This window comes from Echinops telfairi, unplaced genomic scaffold (assembly GCF_000313985.2).
Source record: "Echinops telfairi isolate 266 unplaced genomic scaffold, ASM31398v2 ScPeMD7_7425;HRSCAF=8463, whole genome shotgun sequence".
In the NCBI taxonomy this organism is placed as follows: domain Eukaryota; kingdom Metazoa; phylum Chordata; class Mammalia; order Afrosoricida; family Tenrecidae; genus Echinops; species Echinops telfairi.
This window is the reverse complement of record NW_022111325.1, coordinates 1,113,022-1,125,769: the sequence shown is the minus strand read 5'-3', so window position 1 is coordinate 1,125,769 and position 12,748 is coordinate 1,113,022. Positions and strand designations below refer to the sequence as shown.

The following is a 12,748-nucleotide window of genomic DNA, read 5'->3' as shown; positions in this document are numbered from 1 at the left end:
GCAATGGTTTCGTCGACCTGGGAATCCTGTAGTCTACTTCCAATAATTTCCTTAATGAGATTGTAATAAGAATATGCCATCACAGGGACTTTTTCGGGACCAAAAACCTTATAATAATCTTCTAGACAATCTCCTACCCTGTTCCAAGTACGGGCATCAACCGTGCCTTCCTGAGGGAACCAGGGACATGTGTCTTTTATGAAATAAAAAAATCTAAATAATTCTTTAGCTTTAACCTCAAATCGCTGCGTCTTTAAAGCATCACGCAACTGTCCCACGAATATCTGATGTTGACTCAATTCTTGACCCATAGTTCAGGCAACACTTACCCACTTAGTCGTCGCCGCAGGCCACAACGACGGTGTAGGGGCACTTGATGAGTCGACTGGCCGGTCCTTGATGATTTGCCTGCTTCCTCAGGGGTTTCCCTCGTTTTCAGGGTGTGTTGAGCGAGGATCGCCTCAAGGCTTTCCAGGTGACAAAGGCACAGCGGCTGGATGTTACAGCTAAGCGTTACAGCACAGTGTTACAGCTCAGTGTTTACTGCAGAGTGCTACAGCACAGTGTCACAGCTCAGTGTCACAGCAGGGTGTTACAGCCGGATGCCAGCAGCACAGGAACCGAGGCATCTCAACTCGCTCGAGCCCCATGTTGGGCGCCAAAATGACCTGTCCCGCAGGTCATCAAACAACGTGGATACCTGAAAAAGGGACTGGGAATGAAGAGGGGCAAGAGACGTGAGAAATGGAGGCAAGACAGGAGTCTGATCAAGCCTCGTTTATTGAGCAGAAGGCAGAGGCTTAAATACCCAATGGTGGGCGGGTAACATTACATCATATGCTAATAAAGTGTAACGGGTAGTATCCAATAATCATGCAGCTACAATATGGAAGAAATGGCAGGCGTCAGTCCTCAAACAGGTCCGCATGCAAATGAGGTGCACTTGGATGCCTGGCGGAGGTGTCCAGTGAGCATGGTGGCTGGCTGCCACCAAGCACCAATCATCACAAAGGTCAAGCAATTAAAAAAACTCAGGCAAGACAATAGGCCAGGGAACATCCGGGAATGGGAAGCTTAAAGACAGCAGACGCGCAGGCCGTGGGCTGAGGGACGTGCAGACTCCCACACCAAGGGAGAAGCAGATTTGTCTGGGAAGAAGTACGGCTAGAATGCGCCCAAGCAGCCAGGATGGTGAGACTTGGACTCACATGCTTGTCATCTTTTCCCCAACCACATAAACAGCATCTACAAACACGGAACTCGCCGGGGGGGAAGCCACAGGCACCAAAGGAAGGACCTCTGTGGAAGGAGATGACGGGGAGGCTCAATAGCACCAGGGAAAAGGAGCCTGGGGGCTGGCTGCGGGACAGCTCGTCCAGTGCTCACCTGCAGCTCAGATTGAAGTTGAAGAAAATAAAAAGAAGTCCATGAAAGTCAAAATAGGACCTTGAGTCTATCCCACCTGAATTTAGAGAACATCTCAAGAGCAGATTTGAGTCACCAATGAAATAAGAGACACCGATGACGGAAGCTCTGATGGGCTGTGGGATGACATCATAATGAGGGGGGAGGGCAGGAAAGAGAGAAAAGACCCAGAGATCAGTGGATGTCAGGAGAGACTCTGGGATCATTTCCATGGGGACTGAAGATGGCACCATGCAGTGCGATCCCGGAGAGAAGCGCTTGTCCTCCACGACCCTAGAAATCCTGTTCTTCCAAACAGCTGATATTACGCTTCCTGCTTCCCGCTGTATGACGCCGTCTACTCCCTTACCGTCTACTCCCTTACCCGACAGCCCACCTAGTCTAGGATGTGGTGGTGTTCCTGCTTCATCTCGGCATTGAAGTTCTTTGGCTATTCTTCGGGACAAAGGGAAACCTCTGCCCGGGCAAGATATCCCTTGGCATGAGCATAGCCCTGACCTTCCCATCTCCATGATGGCCGACGACTACCTGCTGCTGCAGACCTATGTGTGCTGCCGGGAAGCCATCATGAGCAGCCTCTTGCTCCTCTTCTGTGGCTCAGAGCAATGGCTCAAGGTGCTCACCCTGGCCGCTCCCTCTAGTTGTGGCAGGACTTGAAGCACAAACGTGCCAGCTAGGCTGCCCCACACTGGCGTCTGGTTCTGGAGCCGGCCCCAGTGGAACCGCAGGCTCATGTTGCCTTGGGAGTGGTTGCAGCTTGTCCTCAGAAGGGACAGTCGGGCAGCAAACCCAGCACAAACCCCCAGCAGATTCTTGTGTATTCCCGCACAGGGAGGGGCAACCTTCCCCCCTCCCGACCTCCCCACCCACCATCCTAGGCCCTTCTCAGAACCAGTTCTCTGCTGACCTCAAGTTCTCTTCACCGTGGTCAGTCTCTGTGGGAACCATCTAAGCTTTTCGGGCTGCCAGCAGAACCTGGGTCACCACTGGTTGTGGGTGCTGGGCCACCCCTTCCCACGGAACCGGGTGGTGCACCCCAGAACAGTGCAGAAGGTACAAAGCTACTTCTTCTTCTTCTTCTTCTTCTTTTTGTAGCTGATAGTGTTATTTTTCTACTCTCATCATGAAACCCAGGCGATTTTATAATAAACATGTTTTTCTGTTAAAAGAGAGAGAGAGAGAGACTCTGAAATTTACCTTGAATGCAGAGTCACTAAGGTAAATGGAAGAAATGATGAAGTAAAAGAGCAGCTCAAGAAGACGCGAAGAAAGATGTAGGCCTTGAATTGCAACAGGGAAGGATTCCTTGGGCAAAATATTGAAGCAAGAAAAGATGGTGGAAGAAATACACAGAGCCACTGTACCAAAAGAACGAGTTGATACTCAACCACTCCAAGAGACAGCATATGATGAAGAGCCGATGGAACGTAAGGAAGACGTCCCAGGTACACTGAAGCCATCAGCACAAGACAGGGCTCCAGGAATGGATGGAATGCCAATCGAAATGTTTCAACAAGCCAATGAAGCACTCACTAGTCTATGCCAAGAAACGTGGAAGACAGCTACCTGGCCAGGCTACTGGGAGAGATCCATATTTGTGTCCATTGCCCAGAAAGATAACCCCACAGATGTGCATATTATAGAACAGTATCATTAATATCCCAAGCAAATAGAATTTTACTGAAGATAATTCAGAAGTGGTCGCAGCAATACCTCACTAGGGAGCTGACAGAAACTCAAGCCAGCTTCAAAAAAATACATGGAAAGATACGGATCTTGGCTAAAAGTAGAGAATACCAGAAAGATGTTTACTTGTTGTTTTATTGACTCTGCAAAGGCATTCAGCTGTGTGGATCATAACTAACTATGGATCACATGGAGAAGAATGGGAATTCCAGAACATTTCATTGTGCTCATATGAACCTTTACTTGAATCAAAAGGCAGCTGTACTAAAAAAACCCAAGAGAATACCGCATGGTTTTAAATCAGGAAAGGTGTATGTCAGGGTTGGATCTTTTCCCCACAGTGATTCAATCTGTATGCTGAGCAAATGAGCTGAGAAGCTGGACCACATGAAGAAGAATGACGCATCATGATTGGAGAAAGGTTTAATAAAATTTTGCGACACGCAGATAACACAAGCTTGTTGGCTGAAACTGAGGGGTACTTGAAGTACTTGCTGATGAGAGTTAAGGACTGGAGCTTCTAGTACGGATTGCAACTCAAATGTAAATCCTCACAACTGGACCAGTAGACAATGTATGATAATTGGAGAAAAGATTTAAGTTATCAAGGATTTCATTTCCCTTGGACCTACAATCAATGCTCATGGAACCAGCAGTCAAGAAAGCAAGTGACATGTTGCATCGGGAAAATCTGTTGCACAAGACCTCTTTGAAGTGTTGACGACCAAGATGTCGTGTTGAAGACTAAGGGGCATCTGACCCAAGATACGGCATTTTCAATCACCGCTTTCATGTAGAAGTTGGCCAGTGAACGAGGAGGACCACAGAAGAATGGGTGCATTTGACTTACCGTGTTGGTGGAAACTATTGAAAGCCCCACAGACTGTCCGAAGAACAAACCGATCCGTCTTGGAACATGTGCAGCCAGAGGTTTCCTTGGAAGGGGGCATGGGGAGGCTTCCTCTCATGTTATCAGGAGAGACCAGCAGAAGGACGTCCTTGGTAAAGTGGAGGAACAGTGAGAAAAAGGGAGATCGACAACGAGCTCGACTGATACGGAGGCTGTTGTTGCTAACAAGGGGCTCAAGCACCAACCGTGAGGTGGGCGCAGGAACAGACAGTGGTTCATTCTGTTGACCACTGCTCGCTGGTCATTGGACCGGACATCATTGACACAGCTTGCGGGTGACTTCAGAATCTAGAAGAGACACATACACCATCCCTTAGACACATTGAAGGGGGCATGGTCCTACCAATATCGGACTCCTGGTGGCCAATGCATTTCTGCTGGCAAATAAATGAAAGCCATCCAGTTTGCAGTTGGTTTATCGCAACCCTAGAAAATTAATACACTCACCCTCTTCCTCCAGGAAGCTCACTTGTCTAGTCTCCACATGGACAATGTCCTACCTTCTCCTCACTCCAAACTTAACCCCACTGTTTGTTGCAGGGGAAATGTAACCCATCAGAAGGGGAGTCCCTTCTGTTACTCCCCCCTCGCTGAAAACTGCCAAACACCCCGCAACGTCGTGTACCTACTTCTACTCAGGGCTCTGGGCCTGTCTCCCCTTCTCAAGGACGCCACCCCTGCAGTTATAAAGTGCTCTTTTAGCCATGTGTGATTGCACCCTGACCCAGTCAACATTGCCCCTGGCTGCCCCCTTCCTCTGCTCCCATCACTGGAAGTGTTGTTTTGGAGTTCTGTCTACTTCCTCTGCTTCTCACATCCTCCCTTCAACTCCTTCCAATGACACTTCCCTGAAATGACCGTGCTCGGGGTCAGCAATGGCTGGGTCAGTCCGGGTTGACCAGAGAAACAAATCCAGAGACACTCCTATATGTGTCAGAGAGAGCTTTGTGTCGAAGAGCAATTGTATATTAAGAAAACATCCCAGCTCAGTCCATAAGTCCAATATTAGCCCGTATGTCCAATACTAGTCCGTACATTCCTCTTTAGACTCACACAGCACATGCAGTGATGTTGAATGCAGGAAGATTACAGGCCGGTGGGTAGAATGTCTTGGGGATCCAGTGGCGGTGGAAGCATCTCAGCATTGGCACGGGTCTCCATGTGGCGCCTCCAGCTCTCTGAGTGCCTCAGCGGAAAAGGGAAGGCAGAGAAAGACTGGGTCTGACCTCCACTGACTTATTTATCTCCTTCCCACCTCCAAATGAGGTCAACAAGCTGCAGTTTGATTGACAGGCTAAACTCCACCCCTTCACTCTTAGCTCCCACAATGACCTTCATGCTGCCCTGTCTTGGTTCTTATTTTACTTAGTTTTCTATCCAAGTCACTACTCTTCTTCTCGAGCCATTCTCCCCTCGGCTTGCTTAGCATCACACACTTCTGGCTTTCCTTCTTTGCACTACTAGCCAGCACTGCTCAGAACACCCACTGAACGCAGGGCTCATCCCTTGGTGCTCTCCACAGACTTTCTCCAACCTCATCTCCCTTTCTATGGTTTCAACAACTCACCAAGGACCCTGAAATCTGGACCATCAGCCCTAATCTAGCTCTGGAATTCAACTCAAAGGTCAAGAGGCCCGCGTAACAGGATAGCTGAGAGGCACGCGAACTTACATGTCTGAAACACGCTTCCCAACCTTCCCACTTTCAGTCGACTGCACCATCATCTACCTAGTAGTTCAGACCAAATTATCCTCTCTTCCCAACTCCCTCCATCCAATTCATCATCAAGCCCTCTGAACACATCCCAATCCATCCACTGTTTCCTCGCACCATACCCAACACCCCCACACCAGCCATCACCAGCTCTTAGGAGGGCTGTCTCAACAGCTTCCCCACAGAGGCCCCCTGCCGCCATACTTAGCCCCCTCAATCCAATCACCATCCAGCGGGACCACGCAATCTTGTGAGAACAAAGCTCAGATCATGTACTTCCCTGAGTAAAACTCTCTGATGCTATTCCATTGTGTTTATAAATAATACACCCCCCCCCAAGTTTTCACCTGGGCTCACAAAGGTCACCATGACCTCATACTGACCTCCGTCAGCCATGCTCGCAGCTTAGGACATCTGCACATGCTCCCTTTGTCCGGAATGGTCCTCTTGTGAGCTTTTCCAAGTTTGGTCTATGTTGTCATTTTTTCCTCACATGGAGACTTCCCGAAGAACCGTTTCAAGAACCATCACTCAGACCACTTTAATTCTCTGTCTGGTATTTATCTTCTGCATTCTCGTACCTTTTTACTTATTTGTTAGTTTATTGTATGTCTTTTCCCACTGGGCTACAAGTATCGTGAGAATTTGTCTTGCCAACCATGGTAACCCCAGGGTCTGGAACAGTGCCTGATCCACACCTCCAAAAACAGAATTCACACTCATTGCCAAGGAGTTCATTTCAGCTCCTAGCAACCCCATAGGACAGGGCAGAACTGCCCCTTGTGGGTTTCTAGGATGTAAATCTTCATAGGAGCAGAAAGCCTCATCTTTCTCCCTCGGGGCAGCTGGTCGGCTTGAATCACTGATCACTCAGTTAGCAACCACACTCATACCAGGGTACAGACCTAGCTGTCAGTAAATAAACGTTGAAGGAAAGAATGAGTATGTGAATGAAGAAAAGTCAGGGGCAAACCTAAAGCTTGGTTTCCTCTTCTATCACACGAATCAACCAGCCTGAATGTAAGGGAATAAATAGTCATTCCTGCCCTGACATGCAGGCGGTCTTAACGAACACAAGCAATCTCCCGGAGTCCTGAAGTCAGACGGTTGGGGTACCAATCCTAGCTCCATCCCCAACTGGCTGTTTAACTTTGGGTCGGTTACACATCCCCATCTGTAGAACGGGAGGGTGCCGACCTGCCGTCATCAAATGAGTTGACACAAGAAAGTAATTAGAATGGCGTCTGTGCGTGCACCTTCCTGGAAGGTGAGCCACTGCTGCCAATCAATGAGACACCCCCACCCCCACCCCCCAAACCACAATGTTGTTGTGAAGTGCCCTAACAACCCGATGCACACCGGAACCCAACCCTGCCCGGTCCCACCATGCTCATCATTGTTCCCTTGCTGAAGCCCACGGCTGCAGCCACCGTGTGAAGCCTGCTTGTCCAGGGCCTTCCCCCTCCCACCCCCCCCCCCCCCCTTCTTCTTTACCAAGCCGACGTCCTTCTCCAGGGACTGGCCTCTCCTGACCACGTGGCCAAAGTCAGTCAGTCTCGCCAACCTGGCCTCTCAGGAGCATTGACTCGCCAGCAGTGAGTTTTGGCTGTTGTGTGGCGAGGGAGCTCCAGCGGCCCCTGGCAGCGTCATGGCTAGGTGCCTGGCTGCTAACGAAGATTGGCAGGGCAAACCGACCCGCGGCTGCCCAGGGAAAGATTCTGCGACTGCTCCCAAAAGGCTGGACAGCCTGGAACGCCCGATGAGGAGGGTTCTCTCTCTCCATCCGCGTCGCCCTGAGTCGGCATTGCCTGGCAGCCACGGGTTTGATAAGAGAGTTCTAAACCAACCAACAGCAGGACCCAGTGATTAGCGACAGTTTCAAGCTAAAAACAATTATTAATAGAGAAACATTTTTGGTCTAATTACTATCCCTAATGATTTCAGAGATAAATATAACCAGCCCGTTTTGACAGTCTGTGGAATTAAATTTCAGCGGACAAGCTGCATAATGATCATCCAGACGCCCCCGCAGGCACGGCACCCACAAACAAACCACAAGCTCCAGAATGGATTTGGAACAAGGAGATAGCGGGGGCGGGGGTGGCGGGGGTTGGGGGGTGGGGGGGTGGCACGAAGATCAAGGCAGCATCTCCATGGCTGCCAAGCCAACCGAGTTTAAGTAAGTGCTCTTGCCGCTACCAACACCGTCGCCCTCACGCCCAACTCACCCAGCGACTGTTCCTTACCCTTTCACGCTGTTCCAGGAGGTTTCTACCAGCTGGTCAAGGGTGGGAAGAGGTATTCTTGCTCCAGATTTATGCTGGTGAGTCTGGGGGTTGGGGAAGAACAGGGCACCCAATGGGCAGGGGCCAGAGAGCTTAGGAGAGAGGCTGGGTGCAGGGTCTGTTCAGTTCCCTTGCACACACCTGGGAGAGGTTCTTGCAGCACCTCCGTCCAGGCCTGTGGGCCTCACTCGACACCCTGCTCCCTTTGTCTGGAATGGTCTTCCTGTGTCTGCCGCCACCGTGCCCAGGGTGGCTCGTCACCCCGGGCCCTCGCCCTCTCCTCCTCTTTGTCTTTTTAATTTTGCTTTTGGTAAGATACATGTACACCAACGTTCCCTGCAGCATCGTTCACAGTTGCCGAAGGCTGGAAGCACTAGAGTGTCCAGCAGCTGATGAATGGATACACGAAACGGGCTACGTCCAGACAGCAGACTACTGCTTTGGCTTTAAGAGCACTGATGCCTGAGGCACGCTGCCACATGCATGTAGCTGGAGAACATTACGCTCAGTGACGTTGGTCAGACTCACTGCCATCCAGTCCACTCTGTGGGGCTCTGAGACCAAAACTAAGATAGGGAGCAGGCAGCCCCATCTGTCTCCCGAGTCATGCATGGTGGTTTCGAACTACCGACCTCGAGGTCTGCAGCCCAATGTGCAGCCTCTACGCCACATCAGGCCTCATTAGCATAAGGACAAATACAATGCCCCTTGTACCTAGAACAGGGAACTTCATAAACAAGAGGTGAGTGGTTACCGGGAAGTGGAGGGAAGAGAATAAGGCGTGCTAGTGCGTCAGGGCTCCTGAGTTTCTGTTCCGGGGCTGGGGAACATTGGTAAACGGACAGCTTTAATGGTAGCACAGTCTAATGAATATAACTAAGATCACTGAACTGTATGCTTAGAATTGGCTAGAGTAGCAATTCTGCTTATTGTATTTTGCCACAATAAGATAGACCAAGCAGCAAAACCAGAAGGTGGGAGCAAGGATGGAGATTTAACGCTGAAAGGGTACTGCGCTTCTGGCAAACTTGTTGTTACACCTATTTTACCACAACAAGAGTTAGAAACTTATATAACACAAAAAAGGCCATCTTAAGCACTTTTTGATGTAGAGTTCCGTGGCGTGTAGGACATTCACCAGGCTGTGCAGCCATCCCCCCCTGTGGCTGCATCACCACGCAGAAGCTCAGTGCCCCTTGGCCCCTTCAGCTCCTGGTACCCACTTAGAAGGTTTTGTCTCCATGTATTTTGGCCCATAGCTTTTTAAGGGCCCCTGTCTCTACCTGGAAATCTGTACCGGAAGGGCACATCTGGTAGAAATTCAGAGTTAAAGCTTCAACGCTTGACTCCTTGACGGCTTCCCTCTCACTGTACCTCAACGACTATATATATCTATACATACACACTATAGTATGTGTATATATACATAAATACTATAGTATATATATATCTATACATACACACTAGTGTATCTATACATACACACTATAGTATGTATATAGACATATATACATACTATAGTATATATATCTATACATACACACCATAGTATCTATATCTATACATACACACTAGTATATCTATACATACACACTATAGTATGTATGTATGCACACATACATACTATAGTATATATATCTATACATACACACTATAGTATATACACATGCACACTATAGTCTATCTACACATACACACTATAGTATATCTATACACATACACACTATAGTGTATCTACACATACACACTATAGTATATCTATACATACACACACATACACACTATAGTATATATACATCCATACATCCATACTATAGTTATATATACATACACACTAGTATATCTATACATACACACTATAGTATATCTATACATACACACATACACACTATAGGGTTTGTACGTATGTGTGTGAGTGTGTGTGTGTGTGTGTGTGTGTATATACAATATATACACACATGTATCTTCAATATATATATATATTATACAGCATGTCTTGGACTCCTAGCATGGGCCAGAGATAGCATCCTCTGTTAGGCAGGGTTATCCAGAGAAACAAAACCAGGACACTTATGATTATATAGATAGGTTTATACAGCTTGAGGGAATATAACAGCTCTTTAGTACACACAGCAGTACAGAGGGCTCAGTTCAACTCACTTGTCATGGAATAGTTAATACACTGGAAGTCCTTCGACTCACGTGGGCTGCTGGGTCCAAGGTTAAGAAAGCAGACAGCGGAGTCCTCCCTCAGCAAGACAGGCAGGGTCTGCCCAGAGGCAGCAGACAGCAGGGTGGGGCACCAACAGTCAGTAGCCCCACGGGAGCTTAGCAAAGCAGGCCCTGATGGGATCTCGAACTCAAGCGATGCACTTGAATAGCGTCCACCAGCAGCGTGGTGAAACAGGCCTCAAGGGGGTCTCAAGCTCCAGTGTGTATGTATAGATATATATATACTATAGTATGTATGTATGTATATACTGTAGTGTGTGTGTATATGTATATATATACTATAGTGTGTATGTAGTGTTGCACCTGGATGAGGCAGAGAGGCAGAGAACTAGCTAAAGCAGCAGCACCAGGGATCAAGAGCCTTATGGGAGGCCAACTGTCTTCATTTATCTCAGTCACCCTCCAGTCAAGGTTTGACCTGATCAAACTCCACCCACATGTTCCTTTCGGCCTAGCTGGCACAATAAACCCATCACACATCCCAAAGGTGAAAGACAGAGATGCTCTGCCCTCATTGAATCATTTCACAAATATTTATATAGTGCCTCTGTTCCAGACGTAGGGTTCCTGGTGGTGTAGTGGGTACACATAGGGCAGTTAACCACAAGGTCAGCAGTTCGAAACCAGCAGCCTCTTTCTACCTTCCATAAAGAGTCAGTCTGGGAAAGCCACAGAGGCAGCCCTAGTCTGTCTACAGGGTGGCCGTGAGTTGGAATCAACTAGGTGGCAGTGAGCGAGGTGTTCCAAATACTACTGTCATGAAATGTATGTTCTATTGTGGGGTGGCGGACAGTAAATAAATACACAAAGAGGCATGCTGCCAGGAGGCATGCCGACCTCCAGTCAAGGTCAGGAGGGCGGTGGGTGGTGGTGGGAGAAGTTTTTCGGAAGAGGAGACGGTTGAGCACAGACCTGAATGAAGTGAAGAACATCCCAGGCCGAGGAAGGGCAGGTATGGAGGTCCTATGCGGGGAAGCCTTTGCTGGGTTTCGGGGAACAGCCTGGGGGCTGGTGTGACAAGACACTGTCCTGGTCATCTCTAGCCTGGACCATCGTACAGACGCGGAGTCTTTTCTAGAGGATTCCTTTGAAACGGAAGCCCAAGTGAACGGATCAACAGCTGTGGCACATCTAGACAATACCACGGTTGGTTACCTTCAGAGTGAAAACAGAGAGGCGTGGTTGTTGCAACCCCTTGGATGAATCGTAACAACATTTTCAACCAAAGAAGCCAGACACACACGCTTACAGGGGTCCTCAAACTTTTTAAGCAGTGGGCCAGTGCACTGTCCCGCAGACCCGTTGGAGGGCCGGACTATAGTTTTTTTTAAAAAAACTATGAACAAATTCCTATGCACATTGCACATCTTATTTTGAAGTGAAAATGGGGCAAAAACACCCGGTGGCCTGGATAAATATCCTCGTTGGGCGCATGTGGCCCACAGGCCGTAGTTTGAGGACCCCTGCAAGACTGATCTCCACGATCCTCAGAGAAAGTTGATCCACTCAGGGGCTGCCTCGTGCCAACAAGGAGAAGATTGATTATTGGTTGCCCAAAAAAGGACACGAGAGCCTTTTGGGGAACTCGAAAAGTTCCATCTCTTGACCATACAGTGGCTCATGGCTGCATGTGTTTGTGAATGCCCATTAACCAAACCACGCTCCCGGCCACTGAGGCACACTGACTCTGATCCTCCCCGTGGGTTCCCAGGCTAACTGCTGCCGGAGCAGAAGGCCCAGTCTTCCTCTAGAGGAGCAGCTGTGGTGGCCAAGGGTCACCCGTGCGGATCACGGCCCACCGCGAAACCACGGCGCCCCCAGGGTTCCTTTTAAGCACTTAAAAATGGGTGTGTTTTACTTTATGGAAATTGTAATGCACTACCTATGTTTATTACATGGATAAGGTTGTTCTTCAAATGTAGACTGGTGAAACCTGGCTGTCAATCAGTGCTCAAACGCTCCAGCGTTCTCAGTATTACGTCACCCATTCCCCCTGCACGCCCACTCCCACACCCCCAAAAAGGACTAAACCAATTCTGACGCACAGCAACTTGACATTGGGCTTCTAGAAGGACATGTTCCCACAGACAGCTTCGCATTTTCTCGTGTGGAGTGGGGGGGGGGGATTGCTTCCACGCTAATACATGTTTTCTCTCATAATTGTTTCTCTCTTCCTCTTCCAGTGCCTCTGATTTCCTTGACTCTCTGGGTAAGCTGCTCGTGCGCCCTCTGATGGACTGAATTATGTTCCCCCCAGACAAAGCGGAAATGGCTAAACTTGAACTTCAAAAGAAAAACCAAAGCCCCAGCGATCGGGAGGGGCATGATATCATTGTAAAAGAGTCACCTCACCAAGTAGACAGAACAATGTGCGTGGTACACACAACAAACAACAGAGCTGCAAAACGCGCGAAGCAGGTTCAAGGAGAAGCACGCAGATCCCAATTCTTGTTGAAGATGTCAACACCGCTCTTTCAGCGACTGAGAGCCGACAAT

General features: G+C 48.8%; 2 pseudogenes; both read left to right on the top strand.

The window, feature by feature from the left end:
- Positions 1–1,656: 1,656 nt before the first annotated feature.
- Positions 1,657–2,082, top strand: LOC115872549 (annotated as a pseudogene).
- Positions 2,083–6,972: 4,890 nt separating this feature from the next.
- The window catches only part of LOC101662296, a 9,939-nt pseudogene continuing 4,163 nt past the window's right edge, over positions 6,973–12,748 (top strand).